Source organism: Athene cunicularia, assembly GCF_003259725.1.
Source record: "Athene cunicularia isolate RWA chromosome 1 unlocalized genomic scaffold, athCun1 chr1_part1, whole genome shotgun sequence".
In the NCBI taxonomy this organism is placed as follows: Eukaryota; Metazoa; Chordata; class Aves; order Strigiformes; family Strigidae; genus Athene; species Athene cunicularia.
Window position 1 is genome coordinate 76,889,899 of NW_020799091.1, and position 23,133 is coordinate 76,913,031.

At 40.1% G+C, this 23,133-nt stretch overlaps 1 protein-coding gene across 1 annotated transcript in view; it reads right to left on the bottom strand.

Annotated features, from left to right (window-relative positions):
* ANOS1 (anosmin 1) overlaps window positions 1–23,133 on the bottom strand; it is a 139,297-nt gene that overhangs the window by 104,726 nt on the left and 11,438 nt on the right. Inside the window, exon 2 of the mRNA XM_026850773.1 lies at window positions 12,008–12,055. The gene's annotated coding sequence lies outside the window, so the exon portion shown is untranslated. The remainder of the gene's footprint in view (window positions 1–12,007; window positions 12,056–23,133) is intronic.

Consider the following 23,133-nt stretch of genomic DNA (forward strand, 5'->3'; position numbering starts at 1 on the left):
GGCAGGGGGGTTGGGGGGGGGGTGGCATGTGTTAGTGCGCACCCATGCACACATTTCTCCCTTTAGCTGTAGCGTATATAGTGTAGAGTATGCAGACTTAAGGTCTAAAGCTAGTATTTGCATTTTCAGAGACTGGAGTTGAGACTGCTGTGCTATCATCCTCAAAGACAATGTTGGCACAATTCAGTCATTAACGACAATTTTCTATCCTTTCTCCATGAAAGAGGGCTACTTAATCTTTGGCTGGTTATGCTCAGCATTGGCTCAGTTTGCTCAGTACTTAGTAGTTCGAATTTCAAACAGCACAGTGATCACACTTGCTTACCTCTGTTAACATGTGAACCAGATACAACTGGCCAGAAAAGCAAGCTCTGCAAGAACCAACTTCTTCTATAAACCCACAATGAATATCAGTAAGAATCTCAGCAGAATTCTCCATCAGTGAAAACTTGGGGTACAGGACAGAAAACCAATATAATCCTTTCCTCCCTACACATCATAAGGGCTCCAGCAGTGGTGATAATCTTACCAGAAGAAAATGAAAATAGCTTGATTCTAACCATTCATCCTAGAGACAGAAGGTTATCAGCAGGACCATTCAGAGTGAAGGCCAAGCAAAACACCTTTCACCGAGCCCCGAGGTCTGTTTTTCAAGACAAAAACGTTTAAATTGAACAAAAAACAGTAAGAGCTGAGAAACCAAAACTAGTGTCTTGAAAAGGACATACACTTTATGTTTTACAGTACCACACAAAAATAAGTAATAGGGCTTAAGTAAGTTTTTTCTAGCAGCAGGTTATTCCAGACCTGCAGGTTTATTTACCTATAGAGAATCTAGCTGGTAACACAGTATTAGACTGGAAGGATGACCAACATGATCCAACATGGCAACTGTGAAGAATATGAACTTTCTTCATTTCTACTTATTTCAGTATCCTGTGTTCTAACACAAATGTTTTTTTGATACCCAAAAATAAAACTTGATATTTACAAGTATAGAGCGATACATCAGAAGATTACAAAGAGTTTGGATTTTAACTCTATTTGTCTGTTCTCAAGGCTGTTACAGAACAAAGAAAATCCTGTCATCACAGCACACTTATACAAATGCTTTTGTATAAACATAAATACTGAATCATAAAGCTATTTCTTTTATTTCCCCAAACACAAATAACCAGAAACTTAAGTCAACTAATTCCTTAGCTAGTTCAGCTTTAATCACCTAACCACTACGGTTCTCTCAGCCCTCTCTACCTTTTTATAGATGAATATAACAAAAAAATCAAATCATCCATAAGAATGCAAGCACTAAGTATTACATCTGCCTTCTTATTTCTTATATGCTCAGGATTATTTTACCTATTTAGCACACCAATAATCTGGCCAATTCTTATGAACTCTGATTCTATTGAATGGTTTTACCTTATCTTTTACTAGATGAAAGAAAAACACTGTCTAGATGAAAAAAAAAAAAAAATAAAAAAATAATTCTTTCTTTTTAGCCAAAAATCAAAACAGCCATTAACTCACCCTCTCATGGGTGGTACTTAAATCACCACAGATTGACAATACCAAGAACCACTATTCCTCTTAAATTTTACAAAGCTATCCCTATCCTGCTGTAGTTTTCTTGTGTAAATAACAGTGGCTCAACACACTTTCCAGCAGAGATGTGAGTTTCCAGGCTAAGAAACCTGGAATGTTCCAGCTACTTCAGGCTAATGATCTCTCAAATGCACACTAATATGTTTGATAAAAGTCTCCCAGCATGTGTGCACAGAATGCTTACCATAAGAATGACAGTACTGTGGGCAGGGCAAATCGCTGACACCATTTCAGACTGAGTTAGATGCTGGAGGCACAAATTAAAACTGTGAGCTTTCATTTCAGTGGGCTTTGACAGATGGAAGAGTGCATCAAATCTCTAATTGTTTAAACCATTAACTCATCTTTCCACCTGCATTATCTTTGGAAAGAGCTCAGCTGGAAGCCTGAAACAATTGCTCACAGACTGAATTCAGGAGTATTATTCTGAAAAGAAATTAGAGCTGTCTTTTTGAAATGGTCTGTTTATTTGGCTGCAGCATTTGTAAACTTATTTATCTTTATTTTCACATTTTTCTCTCTGTTCTGAAAACTCAAAAAACAGCCTTTCAGCCTTTCTGCAGAATCAATCAATCAGGGACCACTTCCTTGGCTGCTGGGAACACAAAAGTTGTATTGCAATTCACAGCGCATTATGATGATCCCCATTTATCTCCAATCCTTGTAAATGCCACTGCACATGCAGCTCTAAATTATGCCTGCTGGTCTTTTGACTTTCAGTTGCTTACAAAAAGAAAAACTTGTGTAAGGAGCTGTAAAAAAAATTATCTCTACTTCACAAACTCCCTTGAAATGCCTTTCCTAGTCATTTTGCCCCCCCTTAGGGTTAAAATACATTTTTCACTAAACCAGCATCAATGTAGGGCACTTTGTCATTTCACGTTACTCTCACTAGCATTTGACTTGTACTGTTGTTTTTATAGAGAAGCACCTGTTATGTGCTCAGCACTTCCAAGTACTTGAGAAAAGCAGCCTCGGCATTATGAAGCTCATACTGTAAAAGCAAATGGGCAAAATGCAGCAGGAAGAGCAAATGCTATGCATTTACATACACTTTAGCAAGACTCCCTGTTAATAAGATGACAGAAGGCAGTGGGATTTTAAGGATAGGACGGGAGCTTTGTGAATGACAGTAGGCAGGAGTCATTTTGGGCTAGGAAAGCATAAGTAGAAAATAAGAAAACATGACTCCACGAATACCATTAACGGACTGGAGCAGCTGCTATATACAGAGAAGCTCAGAGAGCTGGGAATGTTCAGCCTGGAGGGAAGAAGGTTCAGGGGGATCTTACACGTTTATAAATAGCTCATTGGAAGCAATGAGGAAAAGGGAGCCAGGCTGTTCTCAGTCCTGCCCACAGACTGAGGAAAGAGGCAATGGACCCAAATTTTAAAAAATACAAACACTTTTTTACTGTGTGGGGAGTCAAAAACTGGCAGGTTGCCCAGAGTGGTTGTGGTCTCCATCTGTGGAGATACTCAAACCCCAATTGGATGTGGTTCTGGACAAGCTGTTCTAGCTGACCCTGCTTGAGTAGAGGGGTTGCACTAGAAGATCTCAAGCGGTTCATTCCAACCTAAACAATTCACTGATTCTTTGGTACATTTGTAAGAAACAGGTAGATGGGCATACAGAATAGTGACACTAGTGGCAAGAAAGAAGTAGAATACCACATAAAGACTTTCAGAGAGTAAGTTAAGGAGAGGTAAAGCTTTAAACAAGAATTATGTAAAGATTTGAAAGTAGCAAAGGTGAAATCAGTGGGGAAATTCAAAACACAACATAAAACGCTTTACTGCACTGTACAAAAAGAGCAAACCTCCAGTGCAACATTGTTATCCTTGAAGTACTTTGAGTTATCCTTGAAGACTATTTTATTGGGCCAGATTCTGATAGTGGTTTACACATCAAGTAGTACTTTAATATAGCTGTTACTGGGACATTGATCAACAAACTTAATGGTTATTGTAATGCTTTAGTTCAAATGAGCTTATCCGTGATATCAGGACTGGAGGCAGCTTGCACTGGTGGTGTTTGCAGTCCTGAGGGATACGGGTCAAGCAAAGAGTAAAGTCAGGACCCTGAATTTTAGGAAAGCAAAATTCCAGCTATTCAAGGAATTAGTCAAGAGGACCCCCTGGGAAACCGCCCTCAGGGACAAGAAAGCAGAACAGAGCTGTCAGATCTTTAAGGATGCTTTCCATAAAGCACAAGAGCTATCGATACCCAGGTATAAGAAATCAGAAAAGGAAGGTAAGAGACTTGGCATAGATGAGTGGAGACCTGCTGGTCAAACTAAAGGGCAAGAAGAAAATGCACAGGCAGTGGTGCAAGGACAGGTAACCTGCGAAGAATTTAGGGACACTGCCTGGTTGTGTAGGGATGGGGCCAGGAAGGCCAAGGTGTAGCTGGAGCCGAACTTGGCAAGAGACACAAAGAATAGTAAGGGCTTCTGTAGGTATGTCAGTCAGAAAAGGAAGGTCAAAAAAAGTGTATCCCCCCCAAACAATCACAACTGGCAAACTGGTAACAAAGGACAAGGACAAGGCTGATGTGCTCAACTTTTTTGTCTCAGTCTTCACTGGCAACCTCTCTTCTCACACCTCTCAAGTGAATGGACCGTGAGGCAAGGACTGGGGGAGCAAAGTCCCTCCCATTGTAAGAGAAGACCAGGTTAGTGACCACCTGAAGAATGTAATCATACATAAGGGACCTGACCAGATGCATCCCAGAGTCCTGAGGGAAATGGCTGATGTAGTTGCCAAGCCACTCTCCATGATACTTGAAATATCATGGCGGTCAGGTGAAGTCCCTGGTGACTGGAAAAGGGGAAATCTTGCACCCATTTTTTAAAAGGGTAGAACAGAGGATCCTGGGAACTACTGACCTGTCAGCCTCACCTCTGTATATAGGAGGATCATGGACCAGATTACTTAGATAACTCAGAGTATGAGATATCACAGAAAATATGAATAATCAGAGGGGAAAAGGAGGAATAAGTCCAAAGTTTATTTTATTTGCATATCTATACATGTAACCTATGTCAATATTTTTGTTGTTTTTAAAGACAGCCTACAGACTATAGACAATAAAGTATTTTTAATTGCAATATGAAAAGCTAACACTTTGCCATGATGCAAGACTTAAGTCCAACTTGCATAAGTATACTGGACCTATCAGATTCCAGTTTTAAAAGGTCTTCCCCAAAACAGATAATACAATCTGCAGAGCTTCTGTTTTTAATTACTCTGCTGGGTCTGCTGTTGGCAACAGGAGCTGGGGTTTTATGTGGTCAGGTATGTGGAAGAAAAGAAGGGACTGCCTACACGTATGGTTCTCTCCCCAAACGTGAATTTGATCCACGTTCTCTCCAGAAAGTAGTAGAGATGACTGTGTGTCAAGAAATACTGAGCGCAGCCCAACCCAGCCCATTCTGCTTTTTCTCAGTCTCTCCACTTTGCAGCTCAACTTTTTTATATTGTTATTTATGAGCCCACCTTTCCATTACCCAGCAAGTCTGACAGGCTGCCAGTAATCTACCGGTAAAGTAAAAGGAAAGAAATGCTAAATTTTAGCTTTCATTATCTAGACCAAATCTGAATGGAACCTTAGGACAGAAAGTCACTTCTACACCATGTAGTATCAATCCTAATGAGGGTGGCAATGCTCGTGGAAACATTTACACTGTTCCTGGGAACATGGAGGGTTCAAGAGCATATTTGTAATGCTGGTACACCAACACACACAGTATGAGAAACAAACAGGATGAACTGGAAGTGTTGGTTAGTTAATAAAACTATGATATATTTGATATTAGTGAGATTTGGTGGAATGAATCCAATAACTGAAGTGGTGGCATAGAGGGCGACAGGCTGGTCAGGAGGGATAGGCAGGGCAGGAGAGGTGGAGGTGTGGTACTATACCTAAGGGAGAGGTTTGATTGCACAGCCCTTACAGTTAGGGATGGTGTGGCTGAGATCCTCCAGGGCACAATTAGGGGGATGGACAACAAAGCAGATGTTGTAGCGCATGTCTACTACCAATCACCCAGACAGGATGATAGCACTGATGAGTTATTCTATAGGCAATTAGGAGAATTATCTGTATACATAGCCCTTAATGGGAGATTTCAACTTCACAGACATGAACCGGGAATATCATACTGCTGTGATGAGCAGGTCTTGGAAATTCTTGAAGTTTGTAGAAGATAACTTCTTGTCACAGGTACTCAGGGAGCCAACTAGGAAAGATGCCCTCCTAGACTTGCTGTTTGCCAATAGAGAAGGACTCGTGGGGGATGTGATGGTGGGTGACTGTCATGGCCACAGTGGTTGTGAAATGGTTGAGTTTAAAGTTCTCAGTGTAACGAGAACAAAAGGACAGCAGAGTTGCCGCCATGGACTTCAGGAGAGCAAACCTTAAGCTATTTGAGGAGCTATTCAGCAGAGTACCCTGGGAATCTGCTTTTGAGGGCTAAGGAGTCCACAAGTGCTGGTCAGTCTTTAAGAACCACCTTTTCTAAGCACAGGAGCAGGCAATTCCACTTTATCATAAGTCAAGCAAACAGGGTAGAAGATCAGCTTGGCTGAACAGAGCACTCCTTGTGGAGCTCAGGAAGAAAAAGAAATTGTATGATCTCTGGAAGTGAGGTCAGGCTTTGCAGGAAGATTACAGAGCTGTGCTTTGTATATGCCAGGGAGAAGACATGAAAGGCCAAAGCTCGATTAGAGTTGAAACTGACCTCTGTTGCGTCAGATAATAAGAAAGTCTTCTTTAAGATGGTCACTGACTAACAGGGATGAAGAAAAAGAGGAGGTATTTAATGTGGGGTTTGCCTCAGTCTTCAGTAATACGGATAGACCTTGGGCTGCCCAGTCCCCTGAGTCAGAGGACCACAAGTGCCGGAACAGGGACTTCCCCTTTGTGGACACTGAAATTGCAAGAGACCAGCTGTAACAGCTGAATGCTCACAAGTCCATGGGGCCTGATGGGATTCATCCCAGAGCACTGAAGGAGTTCGCAGTTGGCATAGCAGGACAATCTCTCCCAATGATCTACCAAAGGTCTTGAGTGTCTGGTCAGGTCCCTGATGACTGGAAGCTAGACAGCCTGATTCCAATCGACAAAAAGGGCAAGAGGGAAGACCCAGGGAACTACAGACCTGTTAGTCTAACCTCAATTCCTGGACAATGATGGAGAAGATTATACTGGGGACTAGTGAAAGGACAATGAAATCATCAGGCACAGTCAACATGGGTTCACAAAGGGAAAGTCCCGTTTAATTTGATATCCTTCTATGATAAGGTGCCCAACTGGTGGATGAAGGGAAGGCGCTGGATATAGTTTTTTGCATTTTAATAAGGCTTTTGATACTGTCCCTCACAGCACCCTTCTGGAGAAGTTGTCCAACTGTGGGATGAGCAGGTTCATGTGTGCTGGGTGAAAAACTGGCTCAAAGGGTTGTAGTGAATGGGGTTACATGGGGCTGGTGACTGGTCACCAGTGGTGTTCCTCAGGGTTCAATTCTAGAATCAGCTCTGTTCAATATATTTATCAATGATCTGGATGAAGGAGTTGAATGCACCATTAGCAAGTTTGATGATGGTACCAAACTGGGAGGTGCTGTTGACTCTCTGGAGGGACAAGAGGCCTTGCAGAGGGTCTAGGTAGATTGGAGCATTGGGCAATGATTAATGGGATGAAATTTAACAAGCCCCAATGACAGATTCTGCACCTGGGACAAGTAACATCAGGCACAAGTACAAATGGGGAGAGGAGCGGCTGGGGAGCAGCCCTGCAGAAAGAGATCTGGAGGTGCTGGTTGCCAGTAGGGTCAGTGTGAGCCAGCAGCGAGCCCTGGCAGCCAAGAGGGCAAAATGCATCCTGTGGTGCATCACACACAGCATAAGCAGCCAGTAGAAAGAGGTGATTGTCCTGCTGCATTTAGTGTTGGTGCGGCCTCACCTGGAGTCCTGTGTGCAGTTCTGGGCCCCACAATTTAAGAAGGGTGTGAAGGTCCTTGAATGTGCCCAGAGGAGGGCAACAAAGCTGGTGAAAGGCTGGAAGGAAAGTCTTATGAGGAATGGCTGAGGACTTTTGGCTTGTCTAGTCTGGAGAAAAGGAGCCTGAGGGGCAACCTCACTATTCCTGCAGCTTCCCAAGGAGGGGAAGTGGAGAGGGAGGTGCTGAGCTCTTCCCCTGGTATCCAGTGATATAGGATGTGGGGGAATGGTTCAGAGCTGCACCGGGGGAGGTTTAGACTGGACATTAGGAAACATTTCATTACCAAGAGGGTGGTCAAACACTCAAACAGGCTTCTTAGATGGGTGGTCAATGTCCCAAGCCTGTCAGTGCTCAAGAGGCATTTGGACAATGCCCTTAATAACATGCTGTAACTTTTGGTCAGCCCTGAACTGGACAGCCAGTTGGGCTAGATGATCACTGTATGTCCCTTCTAGCTGAAATATTCTATTCTACCCTGTTCTGTTCTATGAGGAGTGTCTAAGGGAACAAGGGTTGTACAGTCTGGAGAAAAGGAGGCTGAGAGGAGATCTGAAAGGTGGTTGTAGCGAGGTAGGTGTTGGTCTCTTTCACCAAGCAACAAGTGATGGGACAAGAGGAAATATCCTCAAGTTGCACCAGGGGTGGTTCAGATTGGATATTAGGAAAAATTTCTTCACTGACAGGGTTGTCAAGCATTGGAACTGGCTGCCTGGGGAAGTGGTTGAGTCACCATCCCTGGAGGTATTTAAGAGATGTAGATGTGGTGCTCAGGGACATGGTTTAGTGGTGGACTTGGCAGTGCTGGACTCGGTGATATCAAGGGTCTTTTCCAACCTAAATTATTCTGTGATTTTATTCCTTCGATTTCCAAAGAAAAACTCTAAAAGTTTTCAAGACTCAGCTTCATGCTTGATATACTAAAAAGATTAAAAGAACCATTTTCAGGATCAAATAGCTAGATTAATATTCACTAGTTTTATCAATATATAAACAACATATGGATGTTGTCACATAAAAATACATTAGTCTGTATATACAATAATTCCCAAGAATTAATTCTAACCAATAGTAACAAATGTTTTTTTCCTGATAACTTTTAGAAAAATGCCTAAACCTTATACTTCATTGTCAAAGTATATATTTTTAGGGACCATAAGAAATTAAAACACACCAGATATTTACTGTAATTTGATGGCTTAAAAAAAAATAAAAAATTGTTCCATTCAACTTCTAATAGAAATTCTTCTGAGACCATGAAACTTTAAAAAAAAAAAAAAAAAAAAAAGAAAATCTAATACCCACCATAAATTAACAGTGAGAAAAATAAACACAGTAGAAAAAAGAAAGACAAAGCTATAAAATTATATGAAGGGCATAAGATAAAACAAAACAACAGAACCATGGACAAAGTTAGACAAAAAAAATCTGGTTTCAAATCTATTTCCAAAGAAGTTCACCACAAACTTCACTGACTACAGTGCCAGTTTTACCTCAATACTCCTATTCGCAGGGGAAGCCAACCATGCAGTTGACAAGATCCCAAGAAAGCCTTCAGTCTGTACAAGCAGACGAGGAGGAGTGCATCAGGGCAGTGAGTTACTATTGCAGTCAAAAATTACAATTTATTTAATGATCTTATAGTTGTCCTAATTATAATAGAGTATTTTTAGCATGCTGGAATTACCCACCTCATGTCAAAACAAGGCAAGCATTCAAGAGCTCTTTTGTGTTTTATCTTATAAAATAGACCCCTGGACAGATCTTATTAAATTACATATAAAATTATTAATGCATATTTTGCTCCTTACACTCATGCTTTTGTGATTTGCTCCACTAAAATAACAAAAACAAATAGCTGTTTGGGATGTAGGTAGCAATCTACAACTATTCCTGTGAGAGCTAAAAGCAGTTTAGTTCATTAGATTTGCACCTCTTTCAAAACTTAGTAGTTCTCAAAGGTATTCACCTTCAAACTAACAGTTGTTGTCTACACTTTTATTAGAGGACAATGGTATAAATAGCTGGAATTAATTTTAGAGGTACTTCACTGACCAAATAAACTTGAACAATATCTTATCAAAAGCTATCTTCAACTAAAGAAGCATTCTTAAATATAAAGACCACAGATTTCCAAGAAAAAAAAAAATTGTCATTGTATGCTAGTATTAAGATATTTTTGCCAGTTATTCTATTAACAAAATTGTGGCCACAAAATTTCCACAGAATTTTATGCCAGACTGATCTTACTCTCAGAGAATAACAGAGACTTTAGAACAGCTTTTTCCTAGTTCAGGTCTAGACAAAAAGGAAGCCAAAACAGACATCAAAGGTGCAATGATGAGAAAACATATGAAAAAAACTCTGTATTGGATGCCTTATGATGATTTTTTCTTCTCCATAGCTCCATCTCCCATCCAGAACATCTACTTTTACAGACTTGGAATGAAAAAAAATGCTTCTAAAATAAAATTGGTGTTCCTTATGTTACAAGTAAGAAGATGGACTACACTGTACCTTTTCCTTCATATAAAGCGTACTATGAAAGATTAATAGAAAAGTTACTAAATTAACTACATCAGTCTTTTATTGCTGTATCAGCTGCTGTCTGATATACTGATGCAACTTCCAAACAGCATTTCTCCACTGTGTATCAGATACAAATACTTGTGCAAGCAAAAGCTGCTCCTGTGCTTCAAAGTCCTCCCACTAACAAAGTAGCTGGATGTTTGCTGTCATCTGCATTTTACCACAAATCACCTCAAAAAGCTGTGTCACTAAACACAACCACAAAAAGGTGAACACTGGAAGAATCCTTTAGAAAAAATGTCATCTGAGATATCAGGATCACAGTCATACAAACCTCCACTGAGGTGCTGAGAAGCAGTGAAAGGAATTTGTATTTTTAAAAGCTTAACTCAATCCCCTGCATTGCTTTGAAAGTTTCGGTTAGGTAATGCTGTTTGACTTTGCATTGCAAAACACAGGAAAACAAAGCTTGTCTGAAATGAGAACGTCCAGCTCATGTTCAGCTCTGCTGACAATCTGAACAAGTTTTATATTTACTTCTTTTTCTAAATATGACAAAGCTGCTTTCTTAAGGAAAATTTATTAGCTTCCTAAAAAAGAATGAAAATATAAGGTAACATGACTGTAAAGTATACGCAAAGTAATTTCAAGCTTAGAACTCTTCTTTCATTTTGCATTATAATACAATTTGTAGCATTCTTACACTGATTTCAAGAGACTAATAGAATCTTAAGGTAAACCTTAGATTCACAGCACCTTATATACAGTTTATATGGATTCTATGAATTTGGGAATGACTCAGAGAGATGTTCCTATAACCTCTGCTCTACTTTAAAATCTGGATAATTTTTCTTGTATGATTCTTACTTTGTCAGGTAGACAAACCACTGGAAAACCTTTCCGATTATGTACCATGGTAGCCTTCATAACTGAATAAAAAAGCAAATTACATCAGGATCACTGTGGTACAAGACTCCCACACTTTCCTTAAAAGGCAATTCAGTTATGATGAAACACATTTTTTGCACCTCTGTTTTTTTTTCAAGAATGATGAGATTTCATTGCAAAGGTTCAGCCCTTAGCAGCATGGCATAGCTGATGGGAAATGTTCTGTTCTCTTATACCAACATTGTTATACCCCATTTTTAATACTGACAAAAGCAATCAACTTTATTTTCCTGCCATAGAGCAGTCAATAAATTCATCCACTTCCAATCCCATTCATTTCAATGGAAGCTAGATCAGTGAAGCAGTAATCTCACTCTTTAAATGTGGAGAAGAAATTGTCGTGTTAAAATCAAGTGTTAGCACCAGCATATGTGTAGTTTGCATTATTAAAACACTACAGAACAATGCTACTTGGATTTAATCCCATTTGCAGTACAACCTTCACAGAATAAGGAATAACTATTGAAGTTTAAAAGTCTGAATTATTGTAGAAATACATTTTCAGGAAGATTAGACAAAAATACTACCTTCAGCATTTTCAGGTAAACTTCCAATGGATGCATATTCCATGACATTTATGAACAGTCAGCACCAGAGTGTATAATTCCACTTTGACCCACCAAAGCTCCTAAATCACTGCTGTTTCTATCTAGGCACCATAGAAAGACTCTTGCACAGGAGAATCAGTTGACAATTAGCTCACCTACCCTCTAGGCTTTCAGGATTAAAGTGCTAGGATAGGACAGGGCATCAGTAGAGCCACTGGGATTTGTATCGAAATATTTTCAAAGAAATTCAGTGTCAGGCTAACAATTAAATGAAAAGCACTTAATCTACAGGCATTAAGATGAAAAGCACTTAACCTACAGACAAGCAATTGAAAGCAACTAGGTAACTTAAATGAGAGGGGAAAAAAGGACATACCTTTGAACACTGTTTATGATTCTGGCACCAAGCAAGTGACCCATTGTTCTGAAAGACAAAGTACATGAATATTAATATTTATTTAAGAATAGACATGATCATCCTAACAGGTTTAAACAGAATACACCATCCAGTTCTGCTTAGAGAATGATGTTGTGTCACAACACTAGTACCAATTCTGACTCCAACTCCCTTGTGGTGAGTAAAAGGCTCAGGCAAGTGTAAAGTGACAAGAGGGAAGTTAGGAAAGCTTTTCATCAGGCAAGACTGGTGGAAAACTGACTGAATTCACTTTTTAGTCCATCTTTGTAAACATCTAGACTTGCTAGGAAGCAAACAAAAGGTAACAGTTGTATTTAAGAAACTTATATGGACTGGTAATTCATGAACAGAAAGCCCATTAGTCAAATTTCAATATTGCATAGTACTTAAAATAAATTGTCAACAAAAGATAATACACAGCCTTGAAGTAAATGGAAAATTTAATTAAATGAGACATGAGACATGAGTTTACCAGAAGTCAACCATGCCAGTTTTATTTTGCATTTTTTGATTAAAAAGTGCATTTCCCAGATCAGGAAACAATATAGCTCTCATTTATCTTGACTGTAGCAGAGCAACCAATACAGTTCCACATACAAAATAATAATGTAAACTAAAGGAAAAGAGAACATGTTGAAAACAGAAAGATAAATATGAAACTGGCACAGGTACAAACAGCAACCTGCAGTTCTACTAGAGGAGCTTCTGAAGAGCCAAATTTGGAAACAATATTTCCTGATAAAAAAAACATACCTCAGGAAAGAGAAGTGTATGTTTGTGGGGTTAAAAGATGAAAGAAAATACTGATTCACTTTCTGTATATTGGAAGATCAAAACATCATCAGGAAGACCTGAGTGATTCTGTGGACTGAACAAGAGAAATGGGGTACAAACTCTGCAACACAGAGTGCACATTCATATACTTAGAAACTTACACCTATATATTTCTTCCATAATAAATCAGTAACACAGATTTGGATCAGACACTCTGGGAAGTTCAGGAACTGCAACTAAAGCACTGAATTTGGATGTTACTTGTAGTTTAAGAACCAAACTAATGCAAATTATACTTATGATTTCACCTCAACTTTTAATCTGAACTTCAGAAACTTTCATATATGCCAGGTTTTTCATATGAGCTCTAATGCTAAAAAATTCTATTCCTGTATTACCTAAGGAGCTCTGGAGATGATAAATATAAAGACATCTATTCATTTCACTTGTAAGTTTATTTAGGAACAACTTAAAATTTTTATTTCATACAATTTGATTTCAATATTTTATGAAAATTTATTTTGTCTTATCTTCCCCGCAGATTACAATGCAAGCATTATTTGATTTTATAATATCATTTTTATCTGCCATTACTGTAGAATTTAGCTAAAAATGAGATTTGCTAGCAGAAGAATAGCAAACTATGGGCACCATGTCAGGTCCAACCCCTTCAAAAAGAGAGACATAAATAGAAGAAATAAAATTTTAGAACAGCTGTAAATAACATATGCTAGTGGGAATACTTCAGTATTACTCTCAATACTGTATGAGGATTTATTATTTCCATTTACAGATCTAGCCAGCAGTAATGTTAAAACAATATTTTATGTGCTACTTTCAATTTATTCCCCCTTTCTTCTTCATATAAAATGTGACAGAGGTAGCTGATTGCAATAACAGATTAGTAGCAGCTCGCCACTTTGTTTCAGTTATGCTGCTGCTTTCCACTGAACTAGAAAGATCACTCCTGCCTTTGAATTGTATCTGTTATTTGAGACACTAACACCATAAATGTCCAGATGTGTGGCTCCCCTACTTCATAATTTCAATGTCTACAACTGTTTTCATTTTTCTACTGAAAGTTATTACCACTTGAATTAAAAAGTAAGTTTAGCAAAACATAAAAGTATTGTTTAGCAGCTTCATACAAACTAACATGCTGTGAATGATCTTTCATTGTACAAGGTGAAAGAGCAAATTCTACACGTTGCCTTTGAACAACAGGGTATCAGAGGAAGCAGGAATGCGAATGCTAAATGAATGCTCTCCTCCACTCTACATCTTAGCAAATGATTAATCTAAATTGCACATTCAGCTGTGATTTCTGCTTTTAATCTAGCATACTTGACTGAAACTGTAATTTCAAACTATCAGAAATTTGTGTTATCTGTAGCATTTTACATGCTCCCAGATTACATCCTCAGTTCCGTCATGTTTGTTTTTCTTAAAATCCAGTCCTGACCTGATTTATTGCAATGAGAGTTTTGAGTTGGTCTTCATTGGTTACTTAATTCTGCTGTGCAGAAACGGCCTTAAGGAAGAGTTAAATACCACTGTTCCTGCCCATCTATAAATCTTCCACCAGTTTACCTGGTGAAAGAAGAAGAAACTGTGCTCAACAGAGCAAATTCCAAATATTCTATATTCCCAGCACTGACACGTCATATGAAATATGTCAGACAGACAAGACTAAAAACAGTCTCCAACATCACATGGTAGATGGAGACAACTGGAGCTCAGGCCACCGCCTGAGCCCCACACACTTGCAGTCTGTGACAAAGGAAGCTGTAGACAAACAGAATCAGATCTTCAAAGAGCAGGACTGTTTGACATGTATAAGGCAAGAGTTTACAAAAGCAAAAACAGGAGGGAAAAAACAGGAAAAATTTAAAAAGAAAACCAAACAAATATTACAAAATTCACCATTCATTTTTTTCATGAATATACAAGCCACAAGTATTTTCAATGAAATGGTAAATCAGCATCTCTAATCAGTCTTACTAGGCTTCATTTCAGCAAGTATATGAGTACACTGGTAAATCACAAATATACTTGAGCCTAAACAGGTAAGATATAAATGTGTTCGGTGCCCTCTTATGCCTTGAAAAAAGAAAAATTGTGCAGCATCTCTTGTAAGAAAATAATGCATCTAGAGAGGCAATGAAGAATCAATCTTCACTTATCTACAGTGTGCCCCAGGGGGGGAAAAAAAAAAACCAAAAAAAAAAAACAAAACACACAAACTTTACAAGCAAGTAAAAACTGGCCTTTCATTAGAACAGTGGCCAAAACAGGAAAAAAAAAAAAAATCCTTCATTTGCATCTCTGTCCATAATTATGTTAGGAGATACAACCCTTCTTTTTGAAATGCCAGAGATCACCTGTGGAAAATGAACTAGACAATCTGCTATGACAGTACCTGTATATCTATTACCGGTTTTGGAAGTCTTTTCTCCCCTGTCCATACTTAAATTCACATTTGAGGGAAACTGCAGTCTCTCAGAAATGGCCTCTTCTGATGACCTCGCTGATTCTTTCAAAATGACAAAAAAGCATAGAAATAAGCCCTTCACTGACATGAAACAGAGCACTTGAGTAGACAAATCAATAGCTGCTGTAATGATGAATTTAAAGAGACACGTTTCCAACATTTTCCTTAACCTTTCAAAAATCTCAACAGCATGAAATTATATGTAATAGTAAACCATAATTTATACCATGCCCGACATATATTTCCTGACTGCATGCTCACTAAGACACAAATTAATATAGTGACTTATCTATGGCAGTGCTGTGTGTCCCCAGGCCCAACTGTAGAATTAAGGTGCAGAATGGAATCAACAAATTCAAACAAGGCTTTCCAGTTTTCAAAATACTGAAGTATGCACCTAGCAATGAATTTCAGAAAAGCCTGTACACTTAGTGGGGAGAGATACCAAACTCAGCAGATAGGAAATGCCAAAGAAAAATTTATTTCTCAAAGACTTTTACTTGAGATGAACTTCTAGTAGATGTATGGACAGGGGAACCACAGTCCCACTTCTCCTGGGCTCTGGTCTTTATCCTTTTGATATTGAATATTTTTCTTTGAAAATATGGCAGAATAATGAAAAGAGGATACCCTTTTATACAACAGCTTGAACACTGACCCCAGAAGTCTTTGACCAAGCTAGAGTAAATTTAAGCCCTTACACACTTTGAAATTACTTTTAGCAACAGGCTACAGTGAAGACTGAAACCTGGCCAGCAAAACTGAACCACTCTGTAAAAATGAACAGGAAATACATGAAGTTAGAAGAGAGAGTGAACGAACAAGGTCATAAAGCCCAATGATGAGGTCCACCTCTGAGACACAGGACTGCTCCTTCAAGAACAATTTATGCAAACACATTTTTAACATCTTCAATTCTACATGCTTGTCCCATGTACAGCAAGTTTGAAGACATCCACTGGAGAAGCCATAAATAGAATAGGATCAGTATGAGATGAAACCAACCATACAAACAGAATCCCCAAAATATTCTGGTTTTTTGGCTTCCATCCAGGGAAGACAGGAAGGACAGACAAACAACTAAAATGTGTACATTTTGTGCCTTTTATAAAGTTTCTTATTTCATTGTAAATTATGTCTTAAGGAAATAATTAATTCCTTACTAAGGGATTTTTATTACCTTATAATGGTTCTCATAAAGAATGAAACTGAATGACTCAAGCATCAACAAATCATAATTTCAGTGTTACTGAGCAGGATCATTCCTGATACTTAGATAAACAAGAATGGTGTTTGCATGTATAGCAGCAGTTCCCACTACAAACATTTGATTGGGATACTTCATCCCACCTGAATAGAAAATGATCAGACCTTGATTAGTTATGCTTTCATCACCTCTAAGCTATATTAAACCATGTGACAATGCTAGTTACTACTAGGAAGTTCCAGCTAATATAAAACAATGTCATATATGGCAAAAAACGCAAGCCTGCCCAGTAGCTGCCCCTGGATTCCAGTCTTTCCAGTTGCTGGCACCTGGATACAAGTACCCAAGAACACAGTCCAACTCCAGCTGCTGGTATAGACTGTCTCACACACACTGACAGAGCAGACTGGGACTCCAGTGGCCATCCCCTCTGTGGCTGGGGGGTTTACTCCAGCTTCCAGTAGCCAACACCCCTGTGACCTCATCCTTAAGAGATACACCAACACACCCAGAACTGGCCAGGACACCCCTGATCCTGCAGTAGCCAACCTGCTGTCCTCTCACCCCTGCAGGAACACACATACCTGGCTCCCAAGCCACCTCACCCACCCATGGGATTGTCCAGCTGGCTCTTCACTACTGCTCACACACTCGCTCACACTTGGTCCACCTGCTGGCACCACAGATGCACAGGCCACTGTGACCCACAGTTCCACAGCAAAGGCTTGCACTTGATTTCACTAACTCTGGTCCCTCTGGCTACCAGCTCTCAGCACACAAGCCCCACAGTAACAGCCCAGCCGCTGGCACCCAGACCTTCGTTCACTCCAGCTGCTGGTACCACAGATGCACTGACCACTGCCCCAGGGTCTGATTCTGGTTGCTGGCATTCAAGTCCCCATACACACACATTCACGGACAAACACACAGAACAGATGCCCTTAAGCCAGGAAAAGAGTTAGAAGTGGAATTTAATAAGATAGGACAGACTGCGCTGGTGAGGAGCAGGACATGGCCAGACAAGCATATCACCTATTCACACATATCCAGTGCTTTTTTACACCCTTATCCCTTTATTTCCCATACTAATAAGTCCTATGCAATCCCAAATTGCTCTTCCTCTGCACGTCATAATGTGTTCCATACCCCAGGCAGTGTCTTCCCTCAGTCCAAAAGGGGATCTAGCTTTGAACCACCTTGATGGCTCTCATGGCTTCAATCTAGGCCTGAGGCTCTCCTGGGACAGGCTGTCCTCTCCAATTCCCTAACCTGGGCTCCCATCTGCATTCAGGCCTCTGTGCTCCTCTGGCCTTGTAGAGATGGGCCTCTGATGGGCTGATGGCTCCTGTAGTGAGCCTGGGAGCAGCCAGGCAAGGTGTGATTTAGGATCCCCCACCTGCCATCGCCTCTGGGTTCTTTTGTAGGTCTGCAGACTAGCTTTTATCACACAGCTTAACAGTTCATACCTACATATTTTATAGCAGTCAGAGAACTAAACCAAATTCCATATAGCCCAATGTCATGTATCCAAGGGTGGCAAAAAATGGTTACTGAAGCAAAAGTGTAAGAACTGGGCAACTAAGGGTTCATTTCATCTTTTTGGTCTTTCTTGTTATTCTCTATAATTTTCCTACTTCTACTATACCATTTTGAGATGAAAGGCCAGCAACAGCATGCAACATTCAAAATGGATCGTGGCATAATTTACACAGCATCACAATATCTTCAAATATCTTCAAATATTTTCAAATATTTTCACTGATGTTTTTCAAAATTCCTTAACTCTCAGTTTACAATTTCAATTCTTTCAGAGAAATTAGCTGATATTTTCACCTTTGGCACAAATTTCAATGTTGTGTGTGCAGACTTCAGGGCCCTGAAGACATGAGTATGTCTTAACATCCCTGACCAGCTTCATCTGGGGTCTCCACACTCACCTCCTGCCCATGGGCCAAGTCCCATTTGAGGACAGCTGGGGCTGTCAGTCCTTCCGTAAGCTATGATGTAGCTGTGCCTGTCTCTGGCCTTACCTCCTGGATAGACATCTCACCTGCGTCATAAGCGTCATCTCCTGGGTGCACACTGTAGCATGTCTCTGGCCCTGTCTCATAGGTGGACCTGGGACCGAACGTTGAGGCCTCATCTCCAGCCCTCTCTCAGGTTCTGTCTCCAAATAGACTAGATTAGACTAGACTAGAGTACAATAGAATAATATTTCAGTTGGAAGGGACCTACAGGGATCATCTAGCCCAACTGGCTGTCCAGTTCAGGGCTGACCAAAAGTTACAGCATGTTATTAAGGGCATTGTCCAAATGCCTCTTGAGCACTGACAGGCTTGGGACATTGACCACCCATCTAAGAAGCCTGTTTGAGTGTTTGACCACCCTCTTGGTAATGAAATGTTTCCTAATGTCCAGTCTAAACCTCCCCCGGTGCAGCTCTGAACCATTCCCCCACATCCTATATCACTGGATACCAGGGAGAAGAGCTCAGCACCTCCCTCTCCACTTCCCCTCCTTGGGAAGCTGCAGGAATAGTGAGGTTGCCCCTCAGGCTCCTTTTCTCCAGACTAGACAAGCAAAAGTCCTCAGCCATTCCTCATAAGACTTTCCTTCCAGCCTTTCACCAGCTTTGTTGCCCTCCTCTGGGCACATTCAAGGACCTTCACACCCTTCTTAAATTGTGGGGCCCAGAACTGCACACAGGACTCCAGGTGAGGCCGCACCAACACTAAATGCAGCAGGACAATCACCTCTTTCTACTGGCTGCTTATGCGGTGTGTGATTTACCACAGGATGCGTTTTGCCCTCTTGGCTGCCAGGGCTCGCTGTTGGCTCACACTGACCCTACTGGCAACCAGCACCTCCAGATCTCTTTCTGCAGGGCTGCTCCCCAGCTGCTCCTCTCCCCATTTGTACTTGTGCCTGGTGTTACTGTGTCCCAGGTGCAGAATCTATCATTTGGGCTTGTTAAATTTCATCCCATTAATCATTGCCCAATGCTCCAATCTACCTAGACCCTCTGCAAGGGTGCATTCAACTAATTAATGGTGCATTCAGCTTCTGCATCCAGACCACTGACGAATAGAACCAGCCCTAGAATTGAACCATGAGGAACACCACTGGTGACCAGACACCAGCCAGATGTAGCCCCATTCATCATAACCCTTTGAGCTCTGCCCTTCAGTCAGTTCTTCACCCAGCACACCATGAACCCGCTCATCCCACAGCTGCCCCTGGCTGTCCCTGTGGCAGGTGCACCCACCCAATGAAAACAGGGCTTCTTGGCTGCTGAAGTGTAGCAGTTCCTGACTGCTTTTATTCTTAGGGCTTCACAGTAGTTGGGGCCTTTGGCCAATGGGAGCCGCTATTGGCTACAGGTCAGATTTGGCCTGGGTATAAATGGAGTCCCCTGGGGAAGCCATTCTGACCTCGTCCCTGGAGCAACAGCTGCAATCAAGGACTCTCCCCTGGGGTCAGGATGCTGCCCAAGGAAACTTCTTGAGGGACTTTGGGTCCGGACGCTGCCCTGAGCAGGTCCTCGAGGTTGAGAGCCCTCACTTGTCAAGCAAGTGCTAAAGCATTTTGGGTTGTCAATAAACCCTAGGGAGTGGGGCTTTGTTCTGCGTTTTGGGTTGTCATTAAACCCTAGGAAGTTGTTCTGTTCTCCTCTCACAGACACCTGTAATTTACGGAGAGCTAGTTAATTCCACTAATAATAATTTTTTAATTTATGGTGGTTGGTGGTTTATTTGAGAGCCTCCTTAACAGCCCCTGACCCTGGCTCATCACTTGCTGTGCCTGGGGCTGTTGATGACCCTGTTATCACACCCAGCTCTGCACACCCTGTGCAGGCCCCATGGGGCTGCTTCCCTCTGAGGCCACAGCCTGAGATGGGAGTCAGGGGCCCAGAGTGACCCCATCCCCTGGAACCAGCTAGCCCTTGCTGAGCCTGACAGCAGGAGACTCTGCTTTGGTGTCTTTAATAACATCTGCATTTTTTCCCGAGGTATGAGAAAAGTCAGACTTTGTTCTGGTTAAAAAAAAGCACAAAGCAGAATTTCAACAAAACTAAATCAAGATCACCCAAACCAGGAAAAACAACAAAACATATAAAACCCTCCAAAACAAACAAAAAATCACTGCATAGGACTCTAACATCAGAAAAGCAAATAGTACTTAACAGGTATTAGCCACATTGTTTAATATATTAACATCAGACACTTGGATAACTTTATGATGAGTATGTTATATAAAAACTTATAATGCTGTAGAAATACATCATTAAGCTTAACTATGTACATATAGTTCCTCTGTCATCTTACAAGTACATACAACTCTTTTTATTAAAAGAAAAAATAACTGAGCAACAGTATTCTGAAAAGGAAGCCAAAGGCAAGAATGCATTTTGGAACATACACCAGGAGTTCTTCTGTTACTTTAACTAGCCACTGTGACCCCTCACAGCAAAAATCAAATGTACATCCCCCTTAGCAGAAGCCATTTCTATACCACAGATGTTTAAACTGCAGAAAAAAAAATGTTGGTTACTGGTTAATCCAAAGTAATTAAGTTAAAGAGGTTACTGAATCTAAGAAATAGTTATAAAACTGATCAGCCTAACAATTCATTCTAGTGACATAACTGCATTTTGTAAATATAAACCAAAATTAAATTATCATATGTAACTGCTTGATCAACACTGCAGTCTAATTTTAAACATCTGGATTTAACACTAGAAAATGGTATCACATATAATTTTTGAAAAGTCTTAGGTCATCTTTTGGATTTACACTAATGCTGCCACCATCTGTAACGTGCTAACTCCTATCACAATGATATGGTGGGACCTTCTGTAGATGAATGGGTATAAATAGAACTGTATTGATCTAAACGTATTGATATTTGTTAAACAGTTCATGCAAAGTCATCTTCAACCTTGGTTTCTATTACAGACTATTTTCATTAGAGTTTAAACCAAAATATTTGAAACCACACCTTTACATGCACCAAAATGAAAGCACAAAAAAACCCCAACTATAAGACCAGAGTAGTTACGAAAGAAATTAAGTAAAATCAGCAACCATCACCTAAATCATGAGACACAACAATATTTGTTTCTGGGCTATCATCATTACTAGGTTCCTAGAAAGACAGTCATCAAAACCCAAACATCATGACCAACGAAACAGCAAGACATCAGTAGTTTTGAAAATACAAACTATGTATTGCTTGGATTAAATTTGAATCTCAAGTATCGAACCCCTTTTCTCTTTTTACATCAGTGTCATCTCAAACTCATAGAAAAACTAGTAGATAAACACAAGCTGCAAAAGCAAGTGAGCCACAGGAAGCCTTGTGTCTCCACTGCACTTGTGAGTTATGACTGCCTTCTTGTGGTTTCACAGACTTCACTCTTACCACTTCTAAGACTGATCTCAACTGAGATCTTATTCTACTGAGCAGAAGTTTCTATCAATCTGTAAAAAAATCCAGATGAAATAACCTTCACTTCACTAAGCAACAGGAGGAATTAAATACACTAACTTGAAAATGTTAAAATTAAATATGGAATCTCACACTAAGGCATATACTTTGGGCCAGATCCTGCACACATTTTTTGGGATTAAGTAATCCAGTTGAAGTGAAAAAACTCATCCAATAGCATTAATATGTGAAGCGAAAGATAGGCTGTTGACTATTTATTTATAGGCTCTGTTTAAAAAAAAAACCAAAAAACAACTTCCAAAATGCTAATATTATACAGTAGATTTGCTGTACAAATTAAATAATGAGACAATAAAAGTATATGCTGGCTCAAGGACGTGACAGAGATGTAGTCCACTGGGAAATTAACACTGAAAAGAACAAAATACGTTCTAAAAATGTAATGTTTACTTATACAAAATACAACATAAATGTATACATAAATGACCTACCTTAGTGTACTTGAAAAACACAACTGATTTACCAAAAAACAGTAATATTCCAGGTTTCAGAAATGCATGCATACTGCTTTTAATGCTGATTTTTCACTTCTAACTGAAAATTATAGACTATATTACTATCCTGTATAATTACAAGATTATTGGGTAGTTGGGTAGTTCCCAACAGCATGTGATGTGGTACGTTTACTACAGGCTGCATTTGCTGTGCTCGCCTGCACTGCCTACCAGCTGACCATTCCAGAATCAGCTACAAAGACCCCAGGGTGGCTCTACACTAGGGAGTCATGTGAACCACAGGAACACATCTGTTGAGCAAAACAACCAGTGTTGATGGCTTAATGTCTGCACTACACATATGCCAACTTCCCTTTTACTTTGTCCTCCAACTAGTTCAAGTCTGGCCACATGGACACAAGTGCCCATTAGTTGCTAAAGCACATTAGGTCCCCCTGAATCATCTTTTAATTATATTCATCCAGAAGAAATCCACTGCATAAACTCTCAGACTGGTCCATGATGTGAAACAAAAATATGACCATGATGCTCAGGACACTCACTCCAAAAGCAAACCCTGATCAGCGTTAAAACACTGATGTGTGGATGAACCTCAGACACTTCTAACATCTCCCACAAACATGTAAAAGTAATATTTCAGTGCTTTCTA